General features: G+C 38.6%; 2 long non-coding RNA genes across 2 annotated transcripts; both read right to left on the bottom strand.

Moving 5' to 3' along the window:
• Positions 1-597: 597 nt before the first annotated feature.
• On the bottom strand, positions 598-4,484 carry LOC133560731 (uncharacterized). The gene is made up of 4 exons (XR_009808511.1): positions 4,218-4,484; positions 3,608-3,685; positions 966-1,037; positions 598-849 (listed from the first exon to the last, which is right to left on the bottom strand). It is a non-coding gene; the product is annotated as an uncharacterized LOC133560731 (long non-coding RNA).
• A 413-nt stretch (positions 4,485-4,897) lies between these two features.
• LOC133559901 (uncharacterized) lies at positions 4,898-11,172 on the bottom strand. Its single transcript, XR_009808319.1, has 4 exons — positions 10,673-11,172; positions 10,003-10,137; positions 6,434-6,509; positions 4,898-5,517 (listed from the first exon to the last, which is right to left on the bottom strand). It is a non-coding gene; the product is annotated as an uncharacterized LOC133559901 (long non-coding RNA).
• Between the last annotated feature and the right edge of the window lie 3,702 nt (positions 11,173-14,874).

The following is a 14,874-nucleotide window of genomic DNA, read 5'->3' as shown; positions in this document are numbered from 1 at the left end:
GAGATTTTTGCAACTCTTTTGTTTTTTTCTGAACCTGATTTTTATGGTACATATGAGGACTTGTCAGGTTTAGGTGCCATATGAAGACCAGAGTGTTTAAGATTTCAAGTTTATGTGACATATGACGACCATGACGTCACAGAGTGTTTAAGATTTCAGGTTCATGTGACATATGATGACCATGACATCACAGAGTGTTTAAGATTTCAAGTTTATGTGACATATGATGACCATGACGTCACAGAGTGTTTAAGATTTCAAGTTTATGTGACATATGATGACCATGACGTCACAGAGTGTTTAAGATTTCAAGTTTATGTGACATATGATGACCATGACGTCACAGAGTGTTAAAGATTTCAGGTTCATGTGACATATGAGGCTAATGACATCAGAGACTTAACAAAACCACCTGAGTTCGTTTAGTTGATGTGTTGTCATTTTAAAAAATCCCAATCCCATGCTACTGTAATCTAAAACCAAGAAGAGTTTAAAAGAAACATGGGTAAAAATGTAATTGTCGACTAAGTGTAACTGAATTGTTTTTGTGGATTTTGTCGCTAAGAATTATCTGGAATAAATACAAAACGCTTGCTGTTTATTTTGCTTTTTTAATTGCTGGTAACATACTCAAACTACCACAGAAGATGTGGGAAAACATTTTTTTCCCCTTTTTTTAATATAATTCTGTTATGGATGTAGTACTTGATGGCAAGCCAATCTCTGTCCTGTAGAGCTACTAGTTCTTTATGGAGGCAGGCTTCACAATCTTTTTTACCTGGTACTTTGTTGCCAGTTACAAAATGCAACATGTGTCATTCAACTGCTTCCACTTCTTCCCCTTTGCAGCTGTCATAAAGGAGACAAAATACAATTTATTACTGAAGGAATAATGACTATAACACAGTGAAAAGGTGCAAAACGTAATATAATATTCTAGTAAATGATGTGGATTATTTATTTACCCCGCTTTGGAGTGGACCAAGTGGAAGAAGCTTGAGACATACCCACTTCCAGCGATTTGTCCTGCTGTCAATCTGAAAGGAAGAATTAGAAAACTGTAAAAGTAAACATTTAACATATTGTGCTTTGTGAAGCAGCGGAGTATATGTGTTGTCCGTCTATTTATGAATAATGCAGACGAGGAGTGTTGGCTGAGTTCTTAACATTTGCTTTCAGAGCCTGCATATCACAACATACAAGATGCCGTCATGGCGACACAACCTATCCCGGGCTACCGCGCATGCTCGTCACTCCTGTTGCATTCTGGGTAGGGTAGTTCTTTTTTCCCCTGGCTAATAACATTACAATATAGTACCATGTATATGCGTTCAGTTTATAAAAGCACCAAGCAAACAGATATGGTCATAATTATTTTAAGTCCACTACGCAGAATAAACACAACATTATTAATATTGCTACTACGGATAATTTGATCAAAAATTCCCTAAAACAGCGCACTACCTATAATATAAGTTTTTTAAACATAAGATCCCTGATAAAAAAAAAAATGTTTCTGCTGTTACCTCAGAAATTGCCTGTTCAGATGTTATTATTGTGGCTCAGAGATTTGTATGTAGATTATATTTATTTTCCATAACAAACAAGATAACTTAAATACCCTGGCAGTGGCAATAAGCTTAAATGTTTGTATTTACATTTTTGGAGTTGATTTTCATAAAATTTGCTATTTAACTGCTACTGTTTAACAAGGACTGATTTAAATTGTGTTTGCACAACAAATGTTTTGGCGCTTTTGTTCATGTGGGAGAATATTCCAATAAAGGTGCACTACACACTACTTTTGAATTCATTATTGGGCTTTGCGTATACAATGCAGTTAATCGCGATTAATAAGAGAAATAGTGCGATTAACTTCGATTAAAAATTTTAATCATTGCCCAGCACTAATATATATACAAACCCCGTTTCCATAAAAGTTGGGAAATTGTGTTAGATGTAAATATAAACTGAATACAATGATTTGCAAATCCTTTTCAACCCATATTCAATTGAAAGCATTACAAAGACAACATATTTGATGTTCAAACTCAAACTTTTTTTTTTTTGCAAATAATAATTAACTTTGAATTTCATGGCTGCAACACGTGCCAAAGTAGTTGGGAAAGGGCATGTTCACCACTGTGTTACATCACATTTTCTTTTAACAACACTCAATAAACGTTTGGGAACTGAGGAAACTAATTGTTGAAGCTTTGAAAGTGGAATTCTTTACCATTCTTGCTTGATGTAAAGCTTAAGTTGTCGTGTTTTACGCTTCATAATGCGCTACACATTTTCGATGGGAGACATGTCTGGACTGCAGGCGGGCCAGGAAAGTACCCGCACTCTTTTACTATGAAGACACGCTGTTGTAACACGTGGCTTGGCATTGTTTTGCTGAAATAAGCAGGGGCGTCCATGATAATGTTGCTTGGATGACAACATATGTTGCTCCAAAACCTGTATGGACCATTCAGCATTAATGGTGCCTTCTCAGATGTGTAAGTTACCCATGCTTTGGGCACTAATACACCCCCATACCATCACACATGCTGGCTTTTGAACTTTGCGCCGGATGGTTATTTTCCTCTTTGTTCCGGAGAACACCACGTCCACAATTTCCATATATAATTTGAAATGTGGACTCGTCAGACCACAGAACACTTTTCCACTTTGCATCAGTCCATCCTAGATGAGCTCGGGCCCAGCGAAGCCCGCGGCGTTCCTCTGTCTTGTTGATAAATGGCATTTGCTTTGCATAGTAGAGTTTTAACTTGCATTTACAGATGTAGCGACCAACTGTAGTAACTGACAGTGGTTTTCTGAAGTATTTCTGAGCCCATGTGGTGATATCTTTTACACACTGATGTCGGTTTTTAATGCAGTACATCGCTTACGTGCAGTGATTTCTCCAGATTCTCTGAACCTTTTGATAATTTTACGGACCGTAGATGGTAAAATCCCTAAATTCTTTGCAAAAAAAATGTTTAGCAGTTTTAACATCAAATATGTTGTCTTTGTAGCATATTCAACGGAATTGGGGTTGAAAATTATTTGCAAATCATTGTATCCTGTTTATATGTACATCTAACACAATTTCCCAACTCATATGGAAACGGGGTTTGAATGTATTTATATAAATATAGCCTATTATTTGCGCACTATTTACAAGTTATGTACCAAAAACACGACCACCGAAAAAATACTTTGATCAATGAAAACAGCGCTGCAAAAACCGGCTGTAAACAAGAGGCACTGCATTTTCTGAATTGAAACACTCATTTTAAAGCTTTGACATTAACATTTTAACACACACTAATCTGGTTCAGAAAATATGAGGACCTTATATGAAACACACTTTCTTGGTTCAAACAATATGAGGACATGACGAGTGCTCACATGTAGAATTTATGTTGTTGACTTGTAACATCTCCTGTTTTGCTAAACATGAGTTCCAAACTCCCTACTGACTAACATGGATGTACCCTTACGAAAATGTTGTCATATAAACTGATCTGTGAGAGATTAAAATTAATAAATGTCTTTCAAAATATAGGTTGGGTCAAATTTAGAGCAGATATAGTAAAAATAGACATGTAATAACCTGTTGGAGGGATGAAGTCGGTTTATGGCTGTCATCTGAATCTAGAGAATGTTGAGATAGAACCTCAACAGTTGGTTTCTGCAACAAAACACAAAAATATAATGTCATAACTAATTAATTATAACATTCTCACCACTTATTGTTGATAAAAATCTGAGCATACAATGCCAGATAAAGGGTAAAGATTATTACAGAGTTTCAGCTCTTAGACAATTCATTAAGAATGTAACACACACAAAAATCTGGTTCAGAAAATATGAGGACCTGAATTGAGACACTCATTTTAAAGCTTTGACATTAACATTGTAACACACATTTTCTGGTTCAGAAAATATGAGGACCTTATATATAACACACCTAAGTCTTTCTTGCTTCAAACAATATAAGGACATGACGAGTGCTCACATGTAGAATTTATGTTGTTGACTTGTAACATCTCCTGTTTTGCTAAACATGAGTTCTAAACTTTCTACTGACTAACATGGATGTACCCTTGCGAAAAAGTTGTCATATAAACTGATCTGTGAGAGATTAAAATAAATAAATGTCTTTCAAAATATAGGTTGGGTCAAATTTAGAGCAGATATAGTAAAAATAGACATGTAATAACCTGTTGGAGGGATGAAGTCAGTTAATGGCTCACATCTGAATCTGGAGAATGTTGAGATGGAACCTCAACAGTTGGTTTCTGCAACAAAACACAAAAATATAATGTCAGAACTAATTAATTATAACATTATCAGCACTTTTTGTGGATAAAACTCTGAGCATACAATGCCAGATAAATAGTAAAGATTATTACAGAGTTTCAGCTCTTAGACAATTAATTAAGAATATAAAACACACTAAAATCTGGTTCAGAAAATATGAGGACCTGAATTGAGACACACCTTTTAAAGCTTGGACATTAACATTGTAACACACACTAATCTGGTTTAGAAAATATGAGGACCTTATATGAAACACACCTAAGTCTTTCTTGGTTCAAACAATATAAGGACATGACAAGGGGTCACATGTAGAATGTATGTTGTTGACTTGTAACATCTCCTGTTTTGCTAAACATGAGTTCCAAACTCCTTACTGACTAACATGGATGTACTCTTACGAAAATGTTGTCATATAAACTGATCTGTGAGAGATTAAAATTAATAAATGTCTTTCAAAATATAGGTTGGGTCACATTTAGAGCAGATATAGTAAAAATAGACATGTAATAACCTGTTGGAGGGATGAAGTCGGTTTATGGCTGTCATCTGAATCTAGAGAATGTTGAGATAGAACCTCAACAGTTGGTTTCTGCAACAAAACACAAAAATATAATGTCAGAACTAATTAATTATAACATTATCAGCACTTTTTGTGGATAAAACTCTGAGCATACAATGCCAGATAAATAGTAAAGATTATTACAGAGTTTCAGCTCTTAGACAATTAATTAAGAATATAAAACACACTAAAATCTGGTTCAGAAAATATGAGGACCTGAATTGAGACACACATTTTAAAGCTTGGACATTAACATTGTAACACACACTAATCTGGTTTAGAAAATATGAGGACCTTATATGAAACACACCTAAGTCTTTCTTGGTTCAAACAATATAAGGACATGACGAGGGGTCACATGTAGAATGTATGTTGTTGACTTGTAACATCTCCTGTTTTGCTAAACATGAGTTCCAAACTCCTTACTGACTAACATGGATGTACTCTTACGAAAATGTTGTCATATAAACTGATCTGTGAGAGATTAAAATTAATAAATGTCTTTCAAAATATAGGTTGGGTCACATTTAGAGCAGATATAGTAAAAATAGACTTGTAATAACCTGTTGGAGGGATGAAGTCGGTTTATCGCTCACATCTGAATCTGGAGAATGTTGAGATAGAACCCCAACAGTTGGTGTCTGCAACAAAACACAAAAATATAATGTCAGAACTAATTAATTATAACATTAACAACCACTTTTGGTTGATAATATTCTGAGCATATAATTCTACATAAACAGTAAAGATTATTATAGCGTTTTAGCTCTTAGACTATTATTTAAGAATGTAACATTCACTAAAATGTGGTTCAGAAAATATGAGGACCTGGATTGAAACACTCATTTTAAAGCTTTGAATTAAACATTGTAACACACACTAATGTGGTTCAGAAAAATATGAGGACCTTATATGAAACACACTGAAGTCTTTTTTAGTTCAAACAATATGAGTACATGACAAGTGATCACATATAGAATTCATGTTGCTGACCTGTAACATCTCCTGTTTTGCTAAACATGAGTTGTAAATTCCACAGACTAAGATGGATGTACGCTTAAAAAATGTTGTCATATAAACTGATCTGTGAGAGGTTAAAAGGATTAAATGTCTTTTGAAGTATAGGTTGTGTCAAGTTTTTAGCAGATATAGGGCAGCACGGTGGAACAGGGGTAAGTGCATGTGCGTCACAAATCGAAGGTCCTGAGTAGTCCTGAGTTAAATCCTGGGCTCGTGATCTTTCTGTGTGGAGTTTGCATGTTCTCCCCGTGACTGCGTGGGTTCCCTCCGGGTACTCCGGCTTCATCTTACCTCCAAAGACATGCACCTGGGGATAGGTTGATTGGCAACACTAAACTGGCCCTAGTGTGTGAATGTGAGTGTAAATGTTGTCTATTTGTGTTGGCCGTGTAATGAGGTGGCGAGTTGTCCAGGGTGTACTCCGCCTTCCGCCCGAATGCAGCTCAGATAGGCTCAAGCACACCCCGCCAACCCAAAAAAGGGACAGGTAGTAGAAAATGGATGGATGGATGGATAGTAAAATAGTCAAGTAATAACCTGTTGGAGGGATGAAGTCGGTTTATCGGTCACATGAATCTGGAGAATGTTGAGATAGAACATCAACAGTTGGTGTCTGCAACAAAACACATAAAAATAATGTTAGAACTTATTAATTATAACATTATCAGCACTTTTTGTTGTTAACATTATGAGCATATAATGCCAGATAAATAGTAAAGATATTTATAGAGGGTTTCTGTCTCTTGTCCCGCTCATGTCTTGAGATGAACTTCCCTCGGTACTCGACCACAAAAGAACCTTTTTAAATTGATGCAAGAGCAAATACACCATATCCTGATAAAACAGTTTATCAATTAACAATGTTTGGAATATCTGTTTTAAAAAGCAATAATAATAGTCGTTACTTGACTAAAAATTCTATTACAAACAGAATTACTCTTTCATAAATGTAAATAATTATTAAATTAAGTACAAACCCCGTTTCCATATGAGTTGGGAAATTGTGTTAGATGTAAATATAAACAGAATACAATGATTTGCAAATCATTTTCAACCCATATTCAGTTGAATATGCTACAAAGACAACATATGTTTGCTTGTGTATCGGCTGGGGACATCTCTGCGATGCTGATCCGCCTCCGCTTGGGATGGTTTCCTGCTGGCTCCGCTGTGAACGGGACTCTCGCTGCTGTGTTGGATCCGCTTTGGACTAGACTCTTGCGACTGTGTTGGATCCATTGTGGATTGAACTTTCACAGTATCATGTTAGACCCGCTCGACATCCATTGCTTTCCTCCTCTCTAAGGTTCTCATCATTGTCACCGACGTCCCACTGGGTGTGAGTTTTCCTTGCCCTTATGTGGGTCTACCGAGGATGTCGTAGTGGTTTGTGCAGCCCTTTGAGACACTAGTGATTTAGGGCTATATAAGTAAACATTGATTGATTGATTGATATTTGATGTTCAAACTGATAAACATTTTTTTGGTGCAAATAATCATTAACTTTAGAAATTGATGCCAGCAACACGCAACAAACAAGTTGGGAAAGGTGGCAATAAATACTGATAAAGTTAAGAAATGCTCATCAAACACTTATTTGGGACATCCCACAGGTGTGAAGGCTAATTTGGAACAGGTGGGTGCCATGATTGGCTATTAAAACAGCTTCCCAAAAAATGCTCAGTCTTTCACAGGAAAGGATGGGGCGAGGTACACCCCTTTGTCCACAACTGCGTGAGCAAATAGTCAAACAGTTTAAGAACAACCTTTCTCAAAGTGCAATTGCAAGAAATTTAGGGATTTCAACATCTACGCTCCATGATATCATCAAAAGGTTCAGAGAATCCGGAGAAATCACTCCACGTAAGCGGCATGTCTGGAAACCAACATTGAATAACTGTGACCTTCGATCCCTCAGACGGCACTGTATCAAAAACCGACATCAATCTCTAAAGGATATCACCACATGAGTTCAGGAACACTTCAGAAAACCAATGTCACTAAATACAGTGTGTTGCTATATCTGTAAGTGCAAGTTAAAGCTCTATTATGCAAAGCGAAAGCCAATTATCAACATCCAGAAACGCCGCCGACTTCTCTGGGCCCGAGATCATCTAAGATGGGCTGATGCAAAGTGGAAAGGTGTTCTGTGGTCTAACGAGCCCACATTTCAAATTATTTTTGGAAATATTGGACACCGTTTCATCCGGACCAAAGGGGAAGCGAACCATCCAGAATGTTATCGACGCAAAGTTCAAAAGCCAGCATCTGTGATGGTATGGGGGTGCATTAGTGCCCAAAGCATGGGTAACTTACACATCTGTAAGTTACCCATCTGTTTGGAACAACATTTGCTGCCATTTAAGCGCCGACTTTTTCATGTACGCCCCTGCTTATTTCAGCAAGACAATGCCAAGCCACATTCAGCACGTGTTCAGCTTCATAAAAAAAGAGTGCAGGTACTTTCCTGGCCGGCCTGCAGTCCTATCAAAAATGTGTGGTGCATTATGAAGCGTAAAATACGACAGAGGAGACTGAAGCTCTACATAAAACAAGAATGGGAAAGAATTCCACATTCCAAGCTTCAACAATTAGTTTCCTCAGTTCCCAAACGGTTATTGAGTGTTGTTGAAAGAAAAGGTGATGTAACACAGTGGTGAACATGCCCTTTCCCAACTACTTTGGCACGTATTGCAGCCATGAAATTCTAAGTTAATTATTATTTGTAAAAAAAATTATTCCGTTTGGATTTACATCCAACACAATTTCCCAACTCATATGGAAACGGGTTTTGTAATTAATGTGTTACTTGAAAAAGAAAAGTTTTAAATATCTAGCATATGCAGTTGAGAGACATTTCATGAGAGCAGAGTGTGTGTGTGCCTTTAAAAAGCTGTGCCTTTTGCCAAGTGACGTGGGACTTCAGCGCCCAGACATAGCAGAATAGTTCAGCTGTATTTTTTAGCTTAGCAGTGGCAGTTAAGATAGTTCTGTTGAATGTTTTTGTTTGTGTGTGGATGAGGCCTCTTTCTATTTGATATCGTGTTCGTAATTACTTCCGGGGGTTGCTTTCATTAGTAAAAAGATATTACCTGCACTAACCCTTCTGTGCTTCTAACGCTGTCTTGTTGACATACAATCACATCAAAAGTAGCATGCCACATTACATAAAAGGCATCGTAACAGCGTTGTAGCGTACATAAAAGTTATTAGCTTACTCGTTACCGGTAAAAGTAACAGCATTAGTAACATCGTTTTCATATACCGCTGTTATACCATCCATCCATCCATCCATCATCTTCCGCTTTTCCGAGGTGGCAGCAGCCTAAGCAGGGAAACCCAGACTTCCCTCTCCCCAGCCACTTCGTCTAGCTCTTCCCGGGGGATCCCGAGGCGTTCCCAGGCCAGCCGGGAGACATAGTCTTCCCAACGTGTCCTGGGTCTTCCCCGTGGCCTCCTACCGGTTGGACGTGCCCTAAACACCTCCCTAGGGAGGCGTTCGGGTGGCATCCTGACCAGATGCCCGAACCACCTCATCTGGCTCCTCTCCATGTGCAGGAGCAGCGGCTTTACTTTGAGTTCCTCCCGGATGGCAGAGCTTCTCACCCTATCTCTAAGGGAGAGCACCCCTACCCGGTGGAGGAAACTCATTTGGGCCGCTTGTACCCGTGATCTTATCCTTTCGGTCATGACCCAAAGCTCATGACCATAGGTGAGGATGGGAACGTAGATCGACCGGTAAATTGAGAGCTTTGCCTTCCGGCTCAGCTCCTTCTTCACCACAACGGATCGATACAACGTCCGCATTACCGAAGACCCCACACCGATCCGCCTGTCGATCTCACGATCCACTCTTCCCCCACTCGTGAACAAGACTCCGAGGGGCCATAGAGGTCGGGTGCATTGTGAGCTGGGCGGCAGCCGAAGGCAGGGCACTTGGCGGTCCGATCCTCGGCTACAGAAGCTAGCTCTTGGGACGTGGAACGCTGTTATTCCAAACACTTCTAATTAAAGCCATATAATACAACCTCTATTAGACTGTAAGGAAATGATCCAAATGAGATGTTGATACAGTTACCATTGATATGTTACATAACAAGACATACCTTTCCAATCATTGATCCACTGGGCCTTAAAACAAGACTTGTCACATCCAGATCAAATAAACTCGGTAGCTTCAGCCTCAGGATTACGTCTCGCTCTTCTTTTGGGCACGATGTCTATATCATGTGTTGATGCGCCTAACAAATCCACACATAAAAATGAAAAAAGTCAGTGACACAGAAATACAACAAAGAACCAAACCCTTCAAAAACTGTTAAATTTAGGATCAGTGCAGACATGAAGCTTCTCAAACAAAGAACTAATGTAACAATATCAGTAACATGCCTACTCCACAGTGCTTATCAGCTTGAAATATTTGTATTTGAGAAAAAGTATAAACAATTTGAAGAACTCTAGTCTGTCTTGTTTAAAATTAAGAAAAGGTTTACTAGCAGTGATCAAGGGTGATGGGTCAAATGCAGAGAATAATTTCACCACACCTAGTGTGTGTGTGACAATCACTGCTACTTATAATCTTCCATGCAACTTTAAAAAAAAAAATTAAATGCCTTGGCCTTGGCCCAGAACTGAAATGCTTAATTTGACCTCATAAAATCAAATCTGATTGCAATTAATAACAACAAACATTTAACTGTTGTTTACAATGAACTATTTTCCTATGTTAAAAAACATTGGTCAATTTAATTACGTTAAACTCCATTTTATGCTCACCTGATTCAACCATGCTGCCGAAGACTGTCAAAGATGGTTTGTGGCCAAGATAGATGTCCCCCTCCGGTGATGCAGGTCCCGGAAGTGCTGTTCACTGAGCACTCTGTTGTGCTCAAAATCGTGTGTGAAGTTTTGTATTTCGATTATAAATGGTCCTTTTGGAAAACCCTTTTTATATATATTCAATATTAAGTGTGATACGTGAGCTGTATAACTTCCATGAGGAAAATAATTAACTAGTGATTTAGCCATCTGTTAGGATCAGACATCATCCAACGGCCAATCAGGCGGCGCCTAACTGAAAATTGGACCAATCAGACGCCGAGACTCTTCACAGTGGGCGGAAGTAACCATCTTGAATACAATGTGAAGTGAATACCTCCAAAAACAATCCCCAATTGAATCCAAAATTTGTCCCAAAGATAAAAATACCAAAATCATGTGCTATTGTAACCATTTGAAAATATTAAATACTGTATGTAGTTTGAATTCCATTTGAATTATCGCCTTTGTCGCAATCAAGGTTGAAGGTTTTTTTTCAGGCACATTTAAAGTAATTATTGTGCGGCATTGTATTTTAGACAACATAATAGAAAAAAGCCCAATACAGTAAAATACTGAATCAAACCGATTAAATCATCACCATAATCCCTTTATTATTGATTGTCTAGCCCAAATCCTCTCCAGATAAACCAAATGAATAGATAAAACTAACATAAAAAAGGTTGAGATCATCAGATCAGTTGAAAATGTGTTATTTGATTTAGATTTCAAAAGTATGTTCATTGCTGTAATGATTATATGTTTTTCAAATGTTGGAGTGTGTGAGTTTCTGCCCCACACGACATATGAGGACATATGACATATGAGGACAAGTGTGTGTGTGTGTGTGTCATAATAGCAAAGATGGCCACTGGGGGCAAAATCGAAAGTGACCCAAAAAATTACACACACTTTCACACACTTTTTCTGAAAATTTGACAAATGAAGACTTTAGAGATTTTTGGTCTGGGAACATGCTGGGAGGGTCTAGAACACGATAGCATTGCGGGAAATATGGGGACATGGAAAATGTCCTCATATTTCAACATGTCCTCATATGTAAGGTGAAATTTCATAAAAATGTCCCCATATGTCACTTTGACAAACGCGCACACACACACACACACACACACACACACACACACACACACACACACACACACACACACACACACACACACACACACACACACACACGCAGTCCACAGAGGTATCCAGAGTAATTATCAGGCTGGTAATGATTGCCGTGCATCAGTAGAGCTCCAACCATTCATTACAAGAGGCTTCTTTGGGCTCCCACTGGTCCCGCGGGGCTGCTTATCACATACTACACCACTTGACGAGCTTAATTCAGGCGATTAAACCACGCACAAAAGAAAGTGTGCATGTGAAAGTTTGGCGGCATGATGTAATTGTTTGGAACATTTCACCAGCTGTTCGGCATCACATTCAAGTGAAATGTGTCTTTTAAAGACAGACACAGATGCTTTTGAAATGCCTCGTCCAACCCAACAGAGGGCGCAACGGAGAAAAAAGCTAAAATGTTGTTTATTTCTGTTTGACTGGTGTGAATAAACTTGTGTCCTAATCTGACTGATGTAACAAGGAGATAATGTTTTTTTAAACTGGACTTTGCCCAATAAACGATCATAAAGACACATTTCGATCACAATGATCAAGACCGATGGTTGTTCTGCAGGGACAGACACGGCTTCGGATCTTCTATTTACTTTAAGGTGGCCAACTCATTGCCAGATTTTCCAGGGCAGATCAGAGTTAGTAGTTAAGCAAGAAAAGACAGGTTTATTTTTATAGCACCATTCAAAGAGTGGGCAATTCAATGTGCTTGAGAGTGGCAGTAAAATTGCACTTAAAAAAAACCCCATAGCAAAGGCAAGCAAATGAACAGCGATTAAACATATCTAAAGTGCTAAATATATAGGCAAGAGGAAATAAATGTCAATACCGTAAGCCTCAATTTAAATTGCAGCCATTATTTTTGCAGTATTTTCTTATCATAGTTTGTTGACACCATTGCACATGGCTTTATTACTGCATTTTTTTTAGATGAACGGCTAAGAGGTATCCTCTCTCATATTGATACATTCTAGACATAATTATTATACAGATACATTGCATCAATAGACAGCACTGTACTTTTAAACTAAGGTAAATATACTTAAAACAAGTAGAGATACATTAGTTCTTTGTACTTAAAGGGGAAAATTATCACAATTTCAGAAGGGTTAAAACCAATTAAAATCAGTTCCCAGTGGCTTATTTTATTTTTCAATTTTTTTTTATTTTTTATTTTACCCGAAAAAAGGCTTTAAAGTGCCTGATTTTCGCTTTCTGTAAATCCACCCGTCCATTTTCCTGTGACGTCACATAGTGAAGCCAATACAAACAACATGGCGGATAGAACAGCATGATATAGCGACATTAGCTCGGATTCAGACTCGGATTTCAGCGGCTTAAGCGATTCAACAGATTACGCATGTATTGAAACGGATGGTTGGAGTGAGGAGGCAGAGAGCGAAAATGAAACTGAAGAAGAAACTGAAGCTATTGAGCGAATATCTATTGAAGCTATTCGGCGATCGCCTTCTAACCAACGATTGCATCTTTTGACCACTGGAGCAACTTAAATCCGTCGATTGGTAAGTGGGTGGAGGGAAAGGCTCGATGCAAATATAGCTACAAATTTACATACAGCTAGCCTAAATAGCATGTTAGCATCGATTAGCTGGCAGTCATGCCGTGACCAAATATGTCTGATTAGCACATAAGTCAATAACATCAACAAAACTCACCTTTGTGATTTCGTTGACTTTATCGTTGGAAATGCATCTGCTTTGAGTGTCGCAGGATATCCACACATTCTTGCCAATTCTGCCATGTTAGCATCGATTAGCATGCCGTGCTAATCGATGCACACTCCACGTAAGACAACTTGAATCTGTCCCTGATTGTGTTGTTACACCTTCCGACAACACACCGACGGGGCATGATGTCTCCAAGGTACGAAAAGAGTCGAAAAAACGGAAAATAACAGAGCTGATTTGACTTGTGTGTGTAATGTGTTTGAGAAAATGGTGGATTGCTTCCCATTGTAACGTCACGGGTGAAAGGTCATCGCTCCGACAGCGAACAATTGAAAGGCGTTTAAATCGCCATATTCACCCTTTTAGCGTTCGGAAATCCATTATAAAAACATATGGTCTTTTTTCTGCAACATCAAAGTATGTAATGACGCTTACATAGGTCTGGTGATAATGTTCCCATTCAAGCACATAAATAGTATGTGGCCTTTGTACTGGAAAGTTGTTGTTTCCTTCTGGCGTCCAGGTGATTCATGTAATGCTGCATATTTCGGCATCAACCTGGGATACTGTTGGCAATACCGATACTTCGACATGAACTTTTCAATTAAAAGAGTCTTTCTCAGGTTCTTCATAATTGGCAGAGGGCCCATTCTCAGTCGGCATCTATGTAGTTTGTTTGAAAGGGGCTGTTTGCAACATACATTGCTATTTGTAATATAAAGTGGTGTAAAGTTCTTAGGGAGGGCGTGGCGCAGTGGGAGAGTGGCCGTGCGCAACCCGAGGGTCCCTGGTTCAAATCCCACCTAGTACCAACCTCGTCACGTCCGTTGTGTCCTGAGCAAGACACTTCACCCTTGCTCCTGATGGCTGCTGGTTGGCGCCTTGCATGGCAGCTCCCTCCATCAGTGTGTGAATGTGTATGTGAATGGGTAAATGTGGAAGTAGTGTCAAAGCGCTTTGAGTACCTTGAAGGTAGAAAAGCGCTATACAAGTACAACCCATTTATCATTTATTTATTTACTTATATCTGTCAGTAAACTCGCCATGGAAACGCTAAAACATACCGGTGTAGTGAGTTTACATTATTGCACCACGGAACTTTAGTTATTAGAGAGTTTCCGTCGTACGGTTTTTCACGGGACACATTTTCAGCATTGTTGTTTGTTGAGGAGATGCTGCTCTGTTGTTGATTGAAGAAAACTCTGAAAGTCATTAAAACAGTTAGCTCCCGAAGGTGAGCTACGTAAATAAGACCGCCCACAAAACGGCGCATCTTGAAGCGACTGTCAAAAATCGACTTGAAAATGATCTGTATAATATGATTTATGCAACATT

Source organism: Nerophis ophidion, linkage group LG10 (genome assembly GCF_033978795.1).
Source record: "Nerophis ophidion isolate RoL-2023_Sa linkage group LG10, RoL_Noph_v1.0, whole genome shotgun sequence".
In the NCBI taxonomy this organism is placed as follows: Eukaryota; Metazoa; Chordata; class Actinopteri; order Syngnathiformes; family Syngnathidae; genus Nerophis; species Nerophis ophidion.
This window is presented reverse-complemented; position numbering and strand designations above follow the sequence as displayed.